A 20,235-nucleotide genomic window follows, 5' to 3' on the forward strand; every position below is an offset into this window, starting at 1 on the left:
ACATTGGTAATATGTGAGATCTAGAGTTCAGAATAATGATTCTCAAGGTTCTAGCCAGGCTCAAAAAAGGCATGGAAGATATTAGAGAAACCCTCTTGGGTGATATAAAAGCCCATTCTGGAGAAATAAAAGAACTAAAATCTAAGCAAGTTGAAATCAAAAAAGCTCTTAATGAGGTGCAATAAAAAATGGATGCTCTCACTGCTAGAATGAATGGGGCAGAAGAAAGAATTAGTGATAAAGAAGACCAAATGACAGTGAATAAAGAAGCTGAGAAAAAGAGGGAAAAACTGCTACTGGACCATGAGGGGAGAATTCGAGAGATAAGTGACACCATAAGACAAAACAACATTAGAATAATTGGGATTCCAGAAGAAGAAGAAAGAGGGGAGCAGAAGGTATACTGCAGAGAATTATTGGAGAGAAGCTCCCCAATATGGCAAAGGGAACGAGCATGAAAATCCAGGAGGTGCAGAGAATGCCCCTCAAAATCAATAAGAATAGGTCCACACCCCATCACCTAATAGTAAAATTTACAAGTCTTAGTGACAAAGAGAAAATCCTGAAAGCAGCCCAGGAAAAGAAGTCTGTAACATACAATGGTAAAAATATCAGATTGGCAGCAGACTTATCCACAGATACCTGGCAGGCCAGAAAGAGCTGGCATGATATATTCAGAGCACTAAATGAGAAAAACATGCAGCCAAGAATACTATATCCAGCTAGGCTATCATTGAAAATAGAGATGATAAAAAGATAATAGATAATAAAGAGATAAAAAGCTTCCAGGACAAACAATAACTGAAAGAATTTGCAATCACCAAACCAGAGCTACAGAAAATATTGACAGGGATCCTCTAAGCAAAGAAAAAGCTAAAAGTAGTAGATCAGAAAGGAACAGCGACAATATATAGTAATAGACACCTTACAGGCAATACAATGGCATTAAATTCATATCTCTTACTAGTTACCCTGAATGTTAATGGGCTAAATACCCCATCAAAAGACACAGGGTATCAGAATGGATAAAAAAAAAAAAAAATCTATATGTTGCCTACAAGAAACTCATTTTACACCCGAAAACACCTCCATATTTAAAATGAGGGGGTGGAAAAGAATTTACCATGCTAATGGACATCAGAATAAAGCAGGAGTGACAATCCTTATATCAGATCAACTACATTTTAAGACAAACACTATAATAAGAGATGAGGAAGGACACTATATCATACTCAAAGGGTCTGTCCAACAAGAAGACCTACAGTTTTAAGTATCTATGCCCCTAATATGGGAGCAGCCAACTATATAAAGCAATTAATACAAAATAAAAGAAACACATCAACAATAATATAATAATAGTAGGGGACGTTAACACTCCCCTCACTGCAAAGGACAGATCATTCAAGCAAAAGATAAACAAGGAAATAAAGGCCTTAAATGACACACTGGAACAGACGGACATCACAGATATATTCAGAACATTTCATCCCAAAGCAACAGAATACACATTCTTCTCTAGTGCACATGGAACAGTCTCCAGAATAGATCACATCCTCGGTCCTAAATCAGGACACAACTGGTATCAAAAGATTGGGATCATCCCCTGCACATTTTCAGACCACAATGCTCTAGAACTAGAACTCAACCACAAGAGGACTGAAGCTAGAACTAGAACTCAACCACAAGAGGAAATTTGGAAAGAACCCAAATACATGGGGACTAAACAGCATCCTTCTAAAGAATGAATGGGACAACCAGGAAATTAAAGAAGAATTGAAAAAAGTCATGGAAACAATTGATAAAGAAAACACAACAGTTCAAAATCTCTGGGACACAACAAAGGCAGTCCTGAGAGGAAAATATATAGCGGTACAAGCCTTTCTCAAGAAACAAGAAAGGTCTCAGGTACACAACCTAACCCTACACCTAAAGGAGCTGGAGAAAGAACAAGAAAGAAACCCTAAACCCAGCAGGAGAAGAGAAATCATAAAGATCAGAGCAGAAATCAATGAAATAGAAACAAACAAACAAAAAAAAAAAAAACCAATAGAACAAATCAATGAAACTAGGAGCTGGTTCTTTGAAAGAATTAATAAGATTGATAAACCCCTGGCCAGACTTATCAAAAAGAAAAGAGAAAGGACCCCAATAAATAAAATCATGAATGAAAGAGGAGACATAAAAACTAACACCAAAGAAATACAAACAATTATAAGAACATACTATGAGCAACTCTACGCCAACAAATTTGACAATCTGGAAGAAATGGATGCATTCCTGGAAACATATAAACTACCACAACTGAACCAGGAAGAAATAGAAAGCCTGAACAGACCCATAACCAGTAAGGAGATTGAAACAGTCATCAAAAATCTCCAAACAAACAAAAGCCCAGGGCCAGACAGCTTCCCGGGGGAATTCTACCAAACATTTAAAGAAGAACTAATTTCTATTTTCCTGAGAGTGTTCCAAAAAAATAGAAATGGAAGGAAAACTTCTAAACTCATTTTATAAGGCCAGCATCACCTTGATCCCAAAACCAGACAAGGATCCCATCAAAAAAGAGAGCTATAGACCAATATCCTTGATGAACACAGATGCGAAAATTCTCACCAAAATACTAGCCAATAGGATTCAACAGTACATTAAAAGGATTATTCACCACGACCAAGTGGGATTTATTCCAGGGCTGCAAGGTTGGTTCAACATCCACAAATCAATCCATGTGATACAACACATCAATAAAAGAAAGAACAAGTAACATATGATACTCTCAATAGATGCTGAAAAAGCATTTGACAAAGTACAGCATCCCTTCCTGATCAAAACTCTTCAAAGTGTAGGGAGAGAGGGCCCATACTTCAATATTATCAAAGCCATTTATGAAAAATTCTCAATGGAGAAAATCTGAAAGCTTTTCCACTAAAGTCAGGAACACGGCAGGGATATCCATTATCACCACTACTATTCAACATAGTACTGGAAGTCCTAGCAGTCAGACAACAAAAGGAAATTAAAGGCATCCAAATCGGCAAAGAAGAAGTCAAAATATCACTCTTTGCAGATGATATGATACTATATGTGGAAAACCCAAAGACTCCACTCCAAACCTTCTAGAACTCATACAGGAATTCAGTAAAGTGTCAGGATATAAAATCAATGCACAGAAATCAGTTGCATTTCTCTACACCAACAGCAAGACAGAAGAAAGAGAAATTAAGGAGTCAATCCCATTTACAATTGCACCCAAAACCATAAGATACCTAGGAATAAACCTAACCAAAGAGGCACAGAATCTATACTCAGAAAACTATAAAGTACTCATGAAAGAAATTGAGGAAGACACAGAGAAATGGAAAAATGTTCCATGCTCCTGGATTGGAAGAACAAATATTGTGAAAATGTCTATGCTACCTAAAGCAATCTACATATTTAATGCGATTCCTATCAAAGTACCATCCATCTTTTTCAAAGAAATGGAACAAATAATCCTAAAATTTATATGGAACCAGAAAAGACCTAGAATAGCCAAAGGAATATGGAAAAAGAAAGCCAACGTTGGTGGCATCACAATTCCAGACTTCAAGCTCAATTACAAAGCTGTCATCATCAAGACAGCATGGAACTGGCACAAAAACAGACACATAGATCAATGGAACAGAATAGAGAGCCCAGAAATAGACCCTCAACTCTACAGTCAACTAATCTTCGACAAAGCAGGAAAGAATGTCCAATGGAAAAAAGACAGCCTCTTCAATAAATGGTGTTGGGAAAATTGGACAGCCACATGCAGAAAAATGAAATTGGACCATTTCCTTACACCACACACAAAAATAGACTCAAAATGGATGAAGGACCTCCATGTGAGAAAGGAATCCATCAGAATCCTTGAGGAGAACACAGGCAGCAACCTCTTCGACCTCAGCTGCAGCAGCATCTTCCTAGGAACATCGCCAAAGGCAAGGGAAGCAAGGGCAAAAATCATCTATTGGGATTTTAGCAAGATCAAAAGCTTTTGCACAGCAAAGGAAACAGTTATCAAAACCAAAAGACAACGGACAGAATGGGAGAAGATATTTGCAAACGACATATCAGATAAAGGACTAGTTAGTGTCCAAAATCTATAAAGAACTTAGCAAACTCAACACCCAAAGAGCAAATAATCCAATCAAGAAATGGGCAGAGGACATGAACTGACATTTCTGCAAAGAAGACATCCAGATGGCCAACAGACACATGAAAAAGTGTTCCATATCACTCAGCATCAGGGAAATACAAATCAAAACCACAATGAGATACCACCTCACACCAGTCAGAATGGTAAAATTAACAAGTCAGGAAATGACAGATGCTGGAGAGGATGCGGAGAAAGGGGAACCCTCCTACACTGTTGGTGGGAATGCAGGCTGGTGCAACCAGTTTGGAAAACAGCATGGAGGTTCCTCAAAATGTTGAAAATTGAACTACCCTGTGATCCAGCAATTGCACTATTGGATATTTACCCTAAAGATACAAACGTAGTGATGCGATTGGGCACGTGCACCTGAATGTTTATAGTAGCAATGTCCACCATTGCCAAACTATGGAAAAACCTAGATGTCCCTCAACAGATGAATGGATAAAGAAGAGGTGTTATATATACACAATGGAATACTATGCAGCCATCAAAAGAAATGAAATTTTGCCATTTGCAACGATGTGGATGGAACTAGAGTGTATCATGCTTAGCGAAATAAGTCAATCAGAGAAAGACAACTATCATATGATCTCCCTGATATGACGAAGTGGTGATGCAACAGGGGGGTTAAGGGGCTAGGAGAAGAATAAATGAAACAAGATGGGTTTAGGAGGGAGACAAACCATAAGTGACTCTTAATCTCACAAAACAAACTGTGGGTTGCTGGGGGGAGGGGTTTTGGGAGAAGGGGAGTGAGGTTATGGACATTGGGGAGGGTATGTGCTATGGTGAGTGCTGTGAAGTGTGTAATCCTGGCGATTCACAGACCTGTACCCGGGGGGGGTAAAAAATATATTATATGTTTATAAAAAATTAAAAAATAATCTAAAGATAGGGATTTAAAATTAAATCACACATTTTAAAGATCTGGCATCAAGAAAGGGCATTAGACCTGCAGCCCTATTCAGGAGCACACTCAGAAAATTTAAAATGCGAAGCACTGCTCAATGGCATTTTTTGTCAAATATTTTCACAGTCATGATAAGATTTGTATATTAATACATGAGTGGAAAGTGATTTGCCTTACATGTATTTTTAACATAAACTTCACTGTTTAAGAGCATTATGAAAGAAATTTTCTGACACTGTCAAGAATAATTAGGTCATTTTTGATTGGGTAACTCAAAGTCTTTTGTGCTTTGCCAACTGTTGGCTGCCACCTACCTGACACCTCTCTGGGGAGAAAAAATAATACCCAGGAAATCAATAAGAACTTGACCATGGATGGTGGAAGTTTCAGTGTGATTTGAGCCATTGACTTGTTCTTTTTAGGACTAAGCTTTCTAGATGGACAGAACCTCTGTGAGTGTGTCAGAAGAATGAATCAATTGGTCTGAAGTTAAACTGTGCTAATAATCGGAAAAGTATCCCGTGTAGAACAATCAGGAAAGAAATAAGAATTCTTTTTGATGTGAGCCTGAAGACATCCACAAAGGGGAATGCATGTCGTGTACACATGAGATGTGTACCTTGGTTACCTTGGGTCTCAGAGACTAAGGAATTTGAGGATAAAAAGACTTTCTTCTTTTAAACTTGCATGCACTGAAAAATACAGTGGCATTGTTACAGCCTAACCCAAAATAAAGGATTTTTGCTTGATGATTGTGATTGTTGATATTTCTTAAAATGAGACCAGAAGAATATTACTGTTACTCTTTCTTTTACTATAATGCTCACTTTTAAATCAGCACTATGTTTTAATTTTTTATTTTATTTTTAAACATTTTTCTTGGCAAATGGATTTAACCTGCACACATTGGATGTATTTGACTCAAATGAATAATCTGAAGGTCCCAAAGGATCCACTCGCAGTAAATTTTCCTTTGTTTGAACACCTGCTTGCCCACATATTCACTCTTTTCTAATAGATGAAGGCCTTCTTGGGGCACCTGGTTCAGCTAGGTGTGTGCCTTCCGCTCATGTCATGAGATCCATCCCCACATCAGGCTCCCTGCTCAGTGGGAAATCTGCATCTCCCTCTCCCTCTGCCCCTCCTCCACCCACTTATACTCCCTCTCTGTCAAATAAGTAAATAAAATCTTAAAAACATAATAAAGTTGCTTTCACATAGTTAAAAAAAAAAAGGTGAATGGCCTTCTTCAAGATACAGTTATGTTGAGAGAAGTCAGCTAAGCCATTTCAGCCTTTAACCTCTCTGTTCTGTTTCCAATGATGGACCAATAAAACAGTAAGCATATCAATTTGAAGAATGTTCTGCGAAAGACATGCAGCTCAATTGCTTAGGGAAAACCCTGCCTGAAGAGAGCTGCCAGAAGGGCTTATTTAGGCGGGTCATGCTCTGGGGACCCTGCGCGTGTAGACCCCTGGATCCCCTGTGGGATCCAGGCAATATTCAGGCCACTAGGCACAAGCTGCTAGGATGAGAGCTGAGGCACTGGCTTCCCTTGGCTTGTTTTTATGGTTCTAACCCGCCCGTGCACCTTAGTGACTCCCAGCAGCACACGTATTCCGATCCACAGCAAGTGTCAGTCGAGGGCTGGGTTGGTTCTGCCCGGTGCGTTTTTGGCTTCTGGGAGGCAAACTTCAGGAGCAGCACTCGTGTGACTCGGGCCCCTGAGAGAGGTCCGGTCACAGGCATTAAGACAGGATGTGACCCGGTGAAGAGGAGCAGAAGCACGGAGCACGTTTTACATATTTACGGTGCAGAACAAACCATGGGCTTGCTAGGTTGTAGCTCTCCCTTCAGAGTGAGGATTCAAACATCTTCAACATTATGTTGTTGTCACCATGGGCGTTGCTGAACTTGATCTGAGCCCTGTGGTCCCGGGAAGCAGCTACAATTCTGAAATCTCCTCCAACCCTGCCTTTTCCCTGCTAAGCCCCTTCCCCTCCTTTCTCACGACTCCGTCAGACTCCTGGAGGACTGTCTTGTTGACCTGCCTCTGTGAAACCCAGGCTCCCTTCCTTTTCTTTCAAACCTTCTTCATTAATGAGTGTTCCCTCTACTGCATTAGCCTGAATGAAATCCCATTTGCCCTTTTTGTCTCCTTTAATCATCTTTCTCAAGGAGAGTATTTGTCTGGCTGAAACCAGTCTTCACAAATTAAAGTAAAGGAAATTAGAGACCTATCTAATGGTACATTTCCTCCTTTTTCTGCTTCTTCCTGGAATTCCCTGTTTCTGTGTCCCTTGCGGATTTCTGCCGCCTCGTTCTGTCTGACGCATCTCTCTGGCCTCATGTCTCATCAAGGCAAGAGACTCCGTGTTGCCTGATCACTGCTCGCTTAAGCCTTTTTGAATGACCCTGCTCTAGATTCGTTGTAATATTTGTATTTTCCCCAATCATAGAAAGCATCAAAACTTTGCCTTCCTGAAAAGCAAAATCCCTATTGGTGTAAAAATGTAATACATATATTTTAGATTTTTATTATGGTTTGAATATAAGAGCTAACTCACACTTTCTACCTACCCCTGATCTTTTTGTGCTTGTGTCTTAATATTTCTTTTAACTACCCTTCATAACAGTGTTGCTAATGGTAACCTCCTTTGTGTGAGAGCAAGATTTGTTCAGTCCTTAAGGACAACAGTTCTGACACAGTATTAAGTCTGACATGGTATCTGTGGAGGGAAAAAAGGTTTCTTAGCTTGCAGGGCTTTTCTCGAACTCATAATGAATTGTTAGCTCAGATTTCTTGTTACAAGCTTCCTCCCATGATCTGTTCTCGGGCTATCACTAATTGCCTGGGGCACCTCACCAGAGCAGCAAGATATGGAGCAAAGGGGGTGTTCAAATGTCACTCAGAATGAAGGCCTTTGTCACCATTTCTAGCCTCTCGCTGCCTCGCAGTAAGACTTTCAAAATTATCTTCCAGATGATGAACATTGTTTGAGAGTTAGAACTGGGATTTTTCAGTGACACTGGATATGGATTAATAAGGGAACTGAAAGCCTGACTGACCTGCTCACGTGGCCACCGGCAGAGGGAGGCCAGCTGGGTAGCAGAGCAGGCCAGTGGCTGGGCCTCTCGGTGGTTGAACTGCTGAAATGAGAATTACTTTGCTGTCACCGGCAGGTAAGCACTTTAGGTAAACAAACAAGGGTGATGATTAGGAATGTGGACTTAAAAGCCCTTGAAACCAGTGGTGAGGAGATGGAGTGTCCTTCTAATGGCCACCAGGGCCAAAGGCAAAAATTAAGTCACGGGAAAGGATTGTGAATCTATGGCCACCTGGACAGAATGAACATAGGAGGTGACTGTCCTCATTATTTATGGGAGAAAGATGATTCTGCAAATACCAGTCATATGTAGTCATTTCAGAAAGGGATACAGGAAAAATGAAACAGTCACAAAAGGTTGGACAAAGAATTGGACTTACTTCTGTTTTCTTTACTTTTTTTTAAGATTAACTTCTTTATTAGAGAGAGAGAGAGAGAGAGAGAGAGAGAGAGAATGAGTAGTGGGAAGGGACAGAGGGAGAGGGAGAAGCAGACTCCCTGTTGAGCAGGGGGCCTGACATGGGACTCAATCCCAGGACTCTGAGATCATGACCTGAGCTGAAGGCAGATGCTTCACCCACTGAGCCACCCAGGCGCCTCTTAGTCCTGTGTTTTCCCAGGATCTCTACCTTCAGCATAAACAACAGCAATGATTTAGCCATCTTAGAGATATTTCTTAAGCTTAAAAAAATAATGCATTCATAATTACATTCAAGAGTGTGTATATGACATTTAGGTATGATTTAATGGATAATATAATGCTGGCCTCTGTACTTGTTAGCCAGCTTAAGAATTAAAAGTTAGAAGCCCCCCGTGTATTCATCATCAGTCACATCCCCTTCTCTCCACCTAGAATTACATTTTTAAAAAACTGTGTTAGTATATTCTTTGGTTTTGGTTATGGTTTATCACATATGTATGTGCCCAAATAATACTTATTTTTCTGTCTTTAGTGACATAAGATCAGGCTGTTACCTGACTTGTGTCTTTCCTTTTTTTTTTTTTTTTTTAAGAGTTTATTTATTTATTTGACAGAGAGAGACAGAGAGAGGGAACACAAGCGGGGGGAACCTAGCAGAGATACCAGGACCCTGGGATCATGACCTGAGCTGAAGGCAGCTGCTTAACGACTGAGCCACCCAGATGCCCACTTCTTTAAATATTATGTTTTGCAGTTGGGTCATATTGATGTATCCAAGTGTGACTCGTTAGCTTTCAGTCCTCTATGAAAACTCTTGATCTGTTACACTCCTTAGGGAGAACTGGGTTGCTTTTAGCTTCGGGTTGTAACATGTCACTGATCTGAGCATTCTGGTAGGAGTCTCCAGATTCCCATTTAGAGGAGTTTTTCTAGACATCAGATTGCTGAGTCATAGTGTATGTGTGTCTTCAACTTTATGAGGCAATGCCAAATCGATTTCTAAAGTGTTGTAGCAATATATAGTCACACCAACGGAATGGAAGAGATGCCATGGCAACACTGTATTTAGATAGTAGCTGATAACCTAAAATCCTGTTCTGGAGCTGGAAATTTGGTGAGTGGTGTAGTAGAATCCCCTTATTTTATAGGTCATGAAATGTTGGCCTCATCCGGTCACACAGACAGTGTCTACTCCCATATGGGAGTAGACACTGTCTAAAGGCCTTTCAATAAAAGCATTTGGAGTACCACCTTCTTCTTCTTTTTTTTTTTTAATTTATTTTCAGCGTAACAGTATTCATCACACCCAGTGCTCCATGCAATCCGTGCCCTCTCTAATATCCACCACCTGGTTTCCCCAACCTCCCATCCTTTTTTTCTTTTTTTACAGATTTTATCCATTTATTTGACAGAGAGAGAGAGATCACAAGTAGGTAGAGAGGCAGGCAGAGAGAGGGAATTGGAAGCAGGCTCCCTGCTGAGCAGAGAGCCCAATGTGGGGCTCGATCCCAGGACTCCGGGATCATGACCTGAGCTAAAGGCAGAGGCTTTAACCCACTGAGCCACCCACATGCCCCCCCAACCTCCCATTCTTAATACAGAAGCTGGGGTTCCAAGGAACAGAGAGAATCAATCAAAAATAATTGAGTTTTTTAATTGTACCTTTTGAGGAAGTTCTCATTTTCCCCAAGTACTATGAATAAAGGTGAGATTTCTTTATTGCATTAAAACTTACAGAAATACATAAACAAAACAAGATTCTCTGTGTTTAGTCTTGAGAAAGTGAACTCTGGTGCTTCAAAGAAGTCACAAAGTCAAGTTGAGCAGTGCAAGTACTGACCAAAAGTAAATAAATAAATAAGGAAACAGTGGATCTGATTAAATAGAGAACCTCTCTTATTAAACTTTCTATCCTCAAAATATTCGATCTCATAGTTTCCTAATATTTAGAATGTTGTGAGAAATTAAGAGTCCATATAAGCACATTAGCTCACATGTTCCAATAAAGCAGCTTTTTTTAACCATAGATTATCAATTTTTCCTTAAATTGATATTTCTATGCCACATTGATCATTATTTATACTATATATGCATATATTGTATATATGTGTATATATATATATTTTTTTTCTATATCATGTAATGTTTTTCTCCAGTCTCAGAATATAATTCCATAATGGGTTTCAGTTGTGATTGAAGTTTGTACAGAATTTGCTTTAAATTCACCTTAAATGATCCTAAGTCTTCTCGTGTCTATTGATTCCAGTCAAAGTTTAAGTTAATAGAATAAAGAGAGAGGATTTGGACTTCTGAGAGATCACGAAAAACATCACAAATGTTGGAGCACCTGCATTTGATATCAAGAATATGTAGTAAAGGGGATGGGAGGAGTGTTCACATTGCGCTCCCTATATTCCAGATTTTCTGTCAGCCACTTTTTAAAAAAAGATTTTATTTATTTATTTGACAGACAGAGATCACAAGTAGGAGGAGAGGCAGGCAGAGAGAGAGGAGACTCCCTGCTGAGCAGAGAGCCCAATGCGGGGCTCGATCCCAGGACCCTGAGATTGTGACCTGAGCTGAAGGCAGAGGCTTTAACATACTGAGCCACCCAGGTGCCCCTCTCAGCCACTTTTCATAAATTGTCTTACTATGATAATATTTTGCCATCTTCCTTCCTAGATAATTTTTTAATTATTTTTTTTCTTAGTGATGACACACACATCATATTAGTTTTGGGTGTACAAGATAGTATTTCAACACATTTATACATTATGTTATTCCCACCATAGGTGATTTAATCTCTACCTTGTACCATAGGAAGCAGACATTGTGGGTGGCTGTCTATAAAGTAATTATCCCAATGCCTTTCTCCTGCACTAGGATATTTGTTTGCCAGGGTCCCCCAGTTGGGTTTTGCCCAGTGAATCATCAGTGAGATTTGCTGCTTTCTGGGAAAATGTTTCTTGCTGAATAAAAAGAGTAAATCTGAAGAGAAGTCCTTTACCTACAGTTCTTTTATTTTCTTTTTCCCTGTGGTGGATGTGATCTTAAATGTTTAATAACATTTAAGAATGAAAAGCCTGTATACTGCTTTATCCTGTAAAGCAGAAAGGCAGAGTGCTGGATCTTTGACCTTATTGATGAGCTGTACCGAGTCCAGAAACATCTGCTTCCAGAGTTCCTATTACGTGAGATAAATCAAAGTGTTGTGTTGTAAACTATTCTTATTTGTGCCTCCCTTTATCACAACCTAAGGAATGAAATAATTCCTGATATACTCGTGCTACAGTATATTATTTATATTCCTTCCTTGGAATATCTTTGGAAAAAATCTTCTATTTACTTGATTGGTATATTTAGCTACTATAAAAACAAGTAAGAATTTTGTTGTTGCACAGGTACATTAATACTTAGATAGTTATGATATTGCTACATGTATGTATTTATGCCAGACTAGTGGTGATGAGAGAGTATCTAATTGTGGAGTTAATTTGCAATTCTCTGATTACTAATGACATGAAACCTCCTTTCATATGAGTGTTGGTCACCGTGGCTCTTTTCCAGTGAATTGCCCTTCATGGTCTTTGCTCATTTTTTTATTTACTTGCCACTTTGTTCTCATAAATTTCTTTGTATTCTTTATAGCTTATGGATATATACATCAAAGTTGTGAATATTTTACTCTTAAAATGTCCTTGTTTTTTTGTGCCTCATCAGAAAAAATTCCTTCCCCATTAGAACATGTTTAAAGTATTCTCCATTTTGTTGGGTTTTTTTAAATTTCCCTTTGGTTTTACCTCTTTAATTCACATTGAATTAATATTTGTATGTGCTGGGAAGTGGTGATCTCATTTCATTTTATGTTGACAATGTAGATAGCATTTTCTTGCTATGGTAAATGGGGCCATTTTCTATTATTTTTATAGTTTTTAAGAGATACATATAGATAAAATTGTTTTATGTGTCAAGTTTAATTTTTAATCTAACTGCCTCACTGAGTTGTTTTATATTTTGTAATATTGACCTATTTCCTATATAATTCTCTTTGTATAAAACAATATTCGTTTATTTTTTTTTCATTCCTTGCAAAATGTCTTAATTTTTATTTTGTATTCTTGTCTTATACGTTTAGATGTCTAAAACATTGTTGAAAATTAGTGACTTTATTTTTTAAATACTGCTGCAAAATAATTGATAGAACACTGCCTCTATGAAAAGGTAGGAGTCTGTGTCTCTTCCCCTTAAACTTTGATGAGATGTGTGACTTTTTTTCTTTCTTTCTTTCTTTCTTTTTTTTTTTTCTTTAGCAGTAATGTATAACAGAAATGATACTGTATGGTTTCCTAGGCTATACTCTAAGAGACCATCAGCTTTTGACTTGTTCATTGGAAGACTGGTTTTCCTCAACTGTTAATGTAACAAATTTTAGTATCATCGTACTGTGAGGAATCCCATGCCACAGAAAGTGGCTTTGTATTGGCACTCCAGATGACTTACCAAATATGTGAGTGAAGAGGCCACTAGGTGATTTTAGCTCCCAGAAATTTGAGTTTCCTCAAGGAGGTCCATACATAATAAAGCAGATAATATCATCCCTCTTATGTCTGCTCCTAATTTCTAAATCACAGATCTTGTGCATAATAAAATAGTTCCCATCATCAATTGTTGAGAGAGGTTTGTTATGTAACAATAGATAACTAGATCTGGAAAATATCTTTTCCTTATTCTTGACTTTAATGAAAATAAAATGAAAACGCTAATGTTAAATACAATATTTTGAACAGATTTTTATTTTGGTCATTTTTTGGTTAAGGACATGGCCTTTTTCTTATATTTTCTATCTTCTTGGAATCTCCCTTGTTCCTTAGTTTGGGGTTTCTTACCTCCTCTTGAAACCAGCATCATTGCATCTGAAATCTTTCTCACTGACACTCTTAAACCCCTCTTTCTCTTAGAAAGATGGTTATCATTACATTAGGCCCATCTAGATAATCCAGGATAATCTCTTCTTAACCTAATGGCATTTGCAAAGTCCCTTTCACAATGTAAAGTAACATATTCACAAATTTGGGGGAGTTGAACATGGACATCCTTGATACAGAGGAGGAATTATTTTGGCTATCACATCATCGAGTTTGCAATTGAGATGAAGATTAACTTTGCCTTTGATTCCCACAGTGACAGTCCCTAGCTGTCCAGTTGGATCTGCCCTTGTCAAAGTCTTGAATAGAAGATAGCCTTAAGGTGACTGGTATCAAATCACAGCATAGGCAGCTTGTGCAAAACGTACAGTTAGTATGAGGCAAATGTTTCCTATAAGACTACAAGGCTGCAAACTTACACAGTGATGAGGTTCTTTTTTTTTTTTTTAAGATTTATTTATTTATTTATTTGACAGACAGAGATCACAAGTAGGCAGAGAGGCAGAGCGGGAAGCAGGCTCCCCGCTGAGCAGAAAGCCTGATGTGGGGCTCCATCCCAGGACCCTGGGATCATGACCTGAGCCGAAGGCAGAGGCTTAATCCACTGAGCCATCCAGGTACCCCGACAGTGATGAAGTTTGAAGGATCTTGGTCTGAGAAATAAAATCCTGGGGCAAATATGAATTGTTCTGTAGGACACTCAGTCATCTTTATCATAAACAGCTCAGCTCTTCTCCATGTGGCCTTGCTTTATAACATTGCAGGTAGGTCTTACCTGTATGTTGTATTCTGTCATTCTTATCAAGTCAGTTGGTTAGATAAGACCTCATAACCAGTAAGATTTTATTATTTTAGACGTTTTAGTTTAGAAATCTAATTGATTGGCTTATATTAGCAAAAGGTATTTTATCTACCTTACTCACCCAGAAGTCCCAGACTCTTTAAAAATGACATTGTCACTGCCTTCAGGGAAATCTAGTACTTAGATAACACATCGGAGCCAGTGAAGTCTCTATGCACACTAGTATTAGTCACCTTCCTTGGCATGCTGGTCAAGGACAAAAAAGATGAAAATGTACGGCTATGGCAAAAATGAACCAACAATCAGGGAAATCATTTTAAAATGTATATCCCCTCACTGTCATCAGTGTATTCATTATGCACAAATTTCTACTTTATAAATATTATATATTATCAATAATATATTATTGTATTATTTATTATATATGATCAGTATATTACTAATGTTATATGTAATATATCATTTAATCATATGAATAATATATCTATAACATTACTAATAGTATATTATATCATATATATTAATTATATATTAAGAATATGTTATTAATTTTATTATGGATTAATATATAAATATATAATAGAAATTTATTATAGTTGATTTTATTTTCATAGGTAATTAATTCCACTTTAATTTGTTAAGGGGGAATCCAAACATAATTAATTTCTTTGTAGCTAAGCCCAACTCTCCTGAATTTAGTATAAGAGGTCCTAATAATGATATGGAGGCACAACTTTATGATAAAGTAAGTGGAAATACTAAATCTTCAAGTAAACTATAAATGGCAGCAGTGCTTTCTTCTAAGCTTCCAAGCAGATTATAATACAGCCTTGAGAGGAGTAGAAGGAAGTATAGTTTTTATTTTTAATTTTCTGCCTGTATCGGGTGGTCTTCTGTCTACATTGTGTGGTTAACTGTGACCCCCTTGAAACGAAGCACAGGAGCTTGTGGGATATCCCTCATGGGATAGTCACATGTAAAAGGATAAAATTAGACTCTGATTTACACTATTCACAAAAAAAAACTTGAAATGGATTGAAAATTTAAATGTAGTGCCTAAACCTGTAGATACCTAAAAGAAAACAGAGAAAATAATTCTGATATTGACTTTGGCAGTCAGTCAAAGTTTGTCTATGACATCAAATATTTGAGCAGTAGGGGAGGAGTCAAGATGGCAGAGAAGTAGCAGGCTGAGACTACTTCAGCTAGCAGGAGATCAGCTAGATAGCTTATCTAAAGATTGCAAACACCTGCAAATCCATCGGCAGATCAAAGAGAAGAAGAACAGCAATTCTGGAAACAGAAAAACAACCACTTTCTGAAAGGTAGGACTGGCGGAGACGTGAATCCAAAGCGACAGGAAGATAGACCCGGGGGGGAGGGGCCGGGTCCCGACAAGCGGCGGAGAGTAACGCGCGCACAAAATCAGGACTTTTAAAAGTCTGTTCCACTGAGGGACATCGTTCCAGAGGCTAAAACCGGGGCGAAGCCCACGCGAGGTCAGCGTGGCCTCAGGTCCCGCAGCGTCACAGAAGGATCGGGGGTTTCTGAGTGTCATAGAGCTTGTGGGTATTGGAACGGGAAAGCCAGCTACAGAGACAGAGCCAACAGTAAGCTCAGAGCTCGGTGTTACCTTGAACCGGCCGCAGGCTCGGTGAGCTCGGAGCGCGGCCGGAGGTCAGGCAGACGGGAGTAACTGGGCGCTGTTCTCTGAGGGCACACTGAGGAGTGGGGCCCCGGGCTCTCATCTCCTCTGGGCTGGAGACCAGGAGGCCGCCATTTGTATTCCCATCCTCCGGAATTCTACAGAAAGCGCTCAGGGAACAAAAGCTCCTGAAAGCAAACCCAAGTGGATTACTCAGCCGGCCCCTGGTAAAGACACTTGAGAATCACTAAAACAGGCCCCTCCCCCAGAAGATCAACAAGAAATCCAGCCAAGACCAAGTTCACCTACCAAGGAGTGCAGTTTCAATACCAAGGAGAGAAGCAGAATTCCAGAGGAGGAGAAAGCAAAGCACGGAACTCATGGATTTCTCCCTGTGATTTTTTTTAGTCTCGCAGTTAATCTAATTTTTTTCTTTTTCATTTTTTTTTTTCCTCAGCTTCTGGTAAAATTTTTTTTAACTTTTACCCATTTCTTTTTTAACGTTTTTTAACTAGTTTATCTAATATATATATATATTTTCTTTTTCATATTTTTCTTTGTTTTCTTTTTTTTTTAAATTCTTTTCTTTCTTTTTTTTCTTTCTTTTTCTTTCTTCCTTTTTGAACCTCTTTTTATCCCCTTTCTCCCCCCTCACGATTTTGGATCTCTTCTGATTTAGATAAAGCATATTTTCCTGGGCTTGTTGCCACACTTTTAGTATTTTACTTGCTCCTTCATATACTCTTATTTGGACAAAATGACAAGACGGCAAAAATTCAACACACAAAAAAAAGAACAAGAGGCAGTACTGAAGGCTAGTGACCTAATCAATACAGTTATTGGTAATATGTCAGATCTAGAGTTCAGAATGACAATTCACAAGGTTCTAGCCGGGCTTGAAAAGGGCATGGAAGATATTAGAGAAACCCTCTCGGGAGATATAAAAGCCCTTTCTGGAGAAATAAAAGAACTAAAATCTAACCAAGTTGAAATCAAAAAGGCTATTAATGAGGTGCAATAAAAAAATGGAGGCTCTCACTGCTAGGATAAATGAGGCAGAAGAAAGAATTAGTGATATAGAAGACCAAATGACAGAGAATAAAGAAGCTGAGCAAAAGAGGGACAAACAGCTACTGGACCACGAGAAGAGAATTCGAGAGATAAGTGACACCATAAGACAAAACAACATTAGAATAATTGGGATTCCAGAATAAGGAGAGAGGGGAGCAGAAGGTAAACTAGAGAGAATTATTGGGGAGAATTTCCCCAATATGGCAAAGGGAACGAGCATCAAAATTCAGGAGGTTCAGAGAATGCCCCTCAAAATCAATAAGAATAGGCCCACACGCCATCACCTAATAGTTAAATTTACAAGTCTCAGTGACAAAGAGAAAATCCTGAAAGCAGCCCAGGAAAAGAAGTCTGTAACATACAATGGTAAAAATATTAGATTGGCAGCAGACTTATCCACAGAGACCTGGCAAGCCAGAAAGAGTTGGCATGATATATTCAGAGCACTAAACGAGAAAAACATGCAGCCAAGAATACTATATCCAGCTAGGCTATCATTGAAAATAAAAGGAGAGATTAAAAGCTTCCAAGACAAACAAAAACTGAAAGAATTTGCAAACGCCAAACCAGCTCTACAGGAAATACTGAAAGGGGGCCTCTAAGCAAAGAGAGAGCCTAAAAGTGGTAGATCAGAATGGAACAGAGACCATATACAGTAAAAGTCACCTTACAGGCAATACAATGGCACTAAATTCATATCTCTCAATGGTTACCCTGAATGTTAATGGGCTAAATGCCCCTGTCAAAAGACACAGGGTATCAGAATGGATAAAAAAACAAAACCCATCTATATGTTGCCTCCAAGAAACTCATTTTAAGCCCAAGGAAACCTCCAGATTTAAAGTGAGTGGGTGGAAAAGAATTTACCATGCTAATGGACATCAGAAGAAAGCAGGAGTGGCAATCCTTACATCAGATCAATTAGATTTTAAGCCAAAGACTATAATAAGAAATGAGGAAGGACACTATATCATACTCAAGGGTCTGTCCAACAGGAAGATCTAACAATTTTAAATATCTATGCCCCCAATGTGGGAGCAGCCAACTATATAAACCAATTAATAACAAAATCAAAGAAACACATCAATAATAATACAATAATAGTAGGGGACTTTAACACTCCTCTCACTGAAATGGATAGATCATCCAAGCAAAAGATCAGCAAGGAAATAAAGGCCTTAAAACACACTGGACAAGATGGACATCACAGATATATTCAGAACATTTCATCCCAAAGCAACAGAATACACATTCTTCTCTAGTGCACATGGAACGTTATCCAGAATAGATCACATCCTGGGTCCTAAATCAGGACTCAACCGGTATGAAAAGATTGGGATCATTCCCTGCATATTTTCAGACCACAATGCTCTAAAGCTAGAACTCAACCACAAAAGGAAGTTTGGAAAGAACCCAAATACATGAGACTAAACAGCATCCTTCTAAAGAATGAATGGGTCAACCAGGAAATTAAAGAAGAATTGAAAAAAAATCATGGAAACAAAAGATAATGAAACAAATCAAAATCTGTGGGACTCAACAAAGGCAGTCCTGGGAGGAAAATATATAGCGGTACAAGCCTTTCTCAAGAAACAAGAAAGGTCTCAGGTATACAACCTAACCCTACACCTAAAGGAACTGGAGAAAGAACAAGAAAGAAACCCTAAGCCCAGCAGGAGAAGAGAAATCATAAAGATCAGAGCAGAAATCAATGAAATAGAAACCAAAAAAACAATAGAACAAATCAATGAAACTAGGAGCTGGTACTTTGAAAGAATTAATTAAATTGATAAACCCCTGGCCCGACTTATGAAAAAGAAAAGAGAAAGGACCCCAATAAATAAAATCATGAATGAAAGAGGAGAGATCACAACTAACACCAGAGAAATACAAACTTTTATAAAAACATACTATGAGCAAATCTACGCCAACAAATTTGACAATCTGGAAGAAATGGATGCATTCCTAGAAATATATAAACTACCACAACTGAACCAGGAAGAAATAGAAAGCCTGAACAGACCCATAACCAGCAAGGAGATTGAAACAGTCATTAAAAATCTCCAAACAAACAAAAGCCCAGGGCCAGACAGCTTCCCGGGGGAATTCTACCAAACATTTAAAGGAACTAATTCCTATTCTCCTGAAACTGTTCCAAAAAATAGAAATGGAAGGAAAGCTTCCAAACTCATTTTATGAGGCCAGCATCACCTTGATCCCCAAACCAGACAAGGATCCCATCAAAAAAGAGAGCTACAGACCAATATCCTTGATGAACACAGATGCGAAAATTCTCACCAAAATACTAGCCAATAGGATTCAACAGTACATTAAAAGGATTATTCACCACGACCAAGTGGGATTTATTCCAGGGCTGCAAGGTTGGTTCAACATCCGCAAATCAGTCAATGTGATACAACACATCAATAAAAGAAAGAACAAGAACCATATGATACTCTCAATAGTTGCTGAAAAAACATTTTACACAGTAAAGCAGCCCTTCCTGATCAAAACTCTTCAAAGTGTAGGGATAGAGGGCACATACCTCAATATCATCAAAGCCATCTATGAAAAACCCACCGCAAATATCATTCTCAATGGAGAAAAACTGAAAGCTTTTCCGCTAAGGTCAGGAACACGGCAGGGATGTCCATTATCACCACTGCTATTCAACATAGTTCTAGAGGTCCTAGCCTCAGTAATCAGACAACAAAAGGAAATTAAAGGCATCCAAATCAGCAAAGAAGAAGTCAAATTATCACTCTTCGCAGATGATATGATACTATATGTGGAAAACCCAAAAAACTCCACTCCAAAACTGCTAGGACTTGTACAGGAATTCAGGAAAGTGTCAGGATATAAAATCAATGCACAGAAATCAGCTGCATTTCTCTACACCAACAACAAGACAGAAGAAAGAGAAATTAAGGAGTCAATCCCATTTACAATTGCACCCCAAAGCATAAGATACCTAGGAATAAACCTAACCAAGGAGGCAAAGAATCTATACTCAGAAAACTATAAAGTACTCATGAAAGAAATTGAGGAAGACACAAAGAAATGGAAAAATGTTCCATGCTCCTGGAGTGGAAGAATAAATATTGTGAAAATGTCTATGCCACCTAAAGCAATCTACACATTTAATGCAATTCCTATCAAAGTACCATGCATCTTTTT

This window comes from Mustela putorius, unplaced genomic scaffold (genome assembly GCF_011764305.1).
Source record: "Mustela putorius furo isolate JIRA1106 unplaced genomic scaffold, ASM1176430v1.1 tig00003923_pilon_pilon_pilon, whole genome shotgun sequence".
In the NCBI taxonomy this organism is placed as follows: Eukaryota; Metazoa; Chordata; class Mammalia; order Carnivora; family Mustelidae; genus Mustela; species Mustela putorius.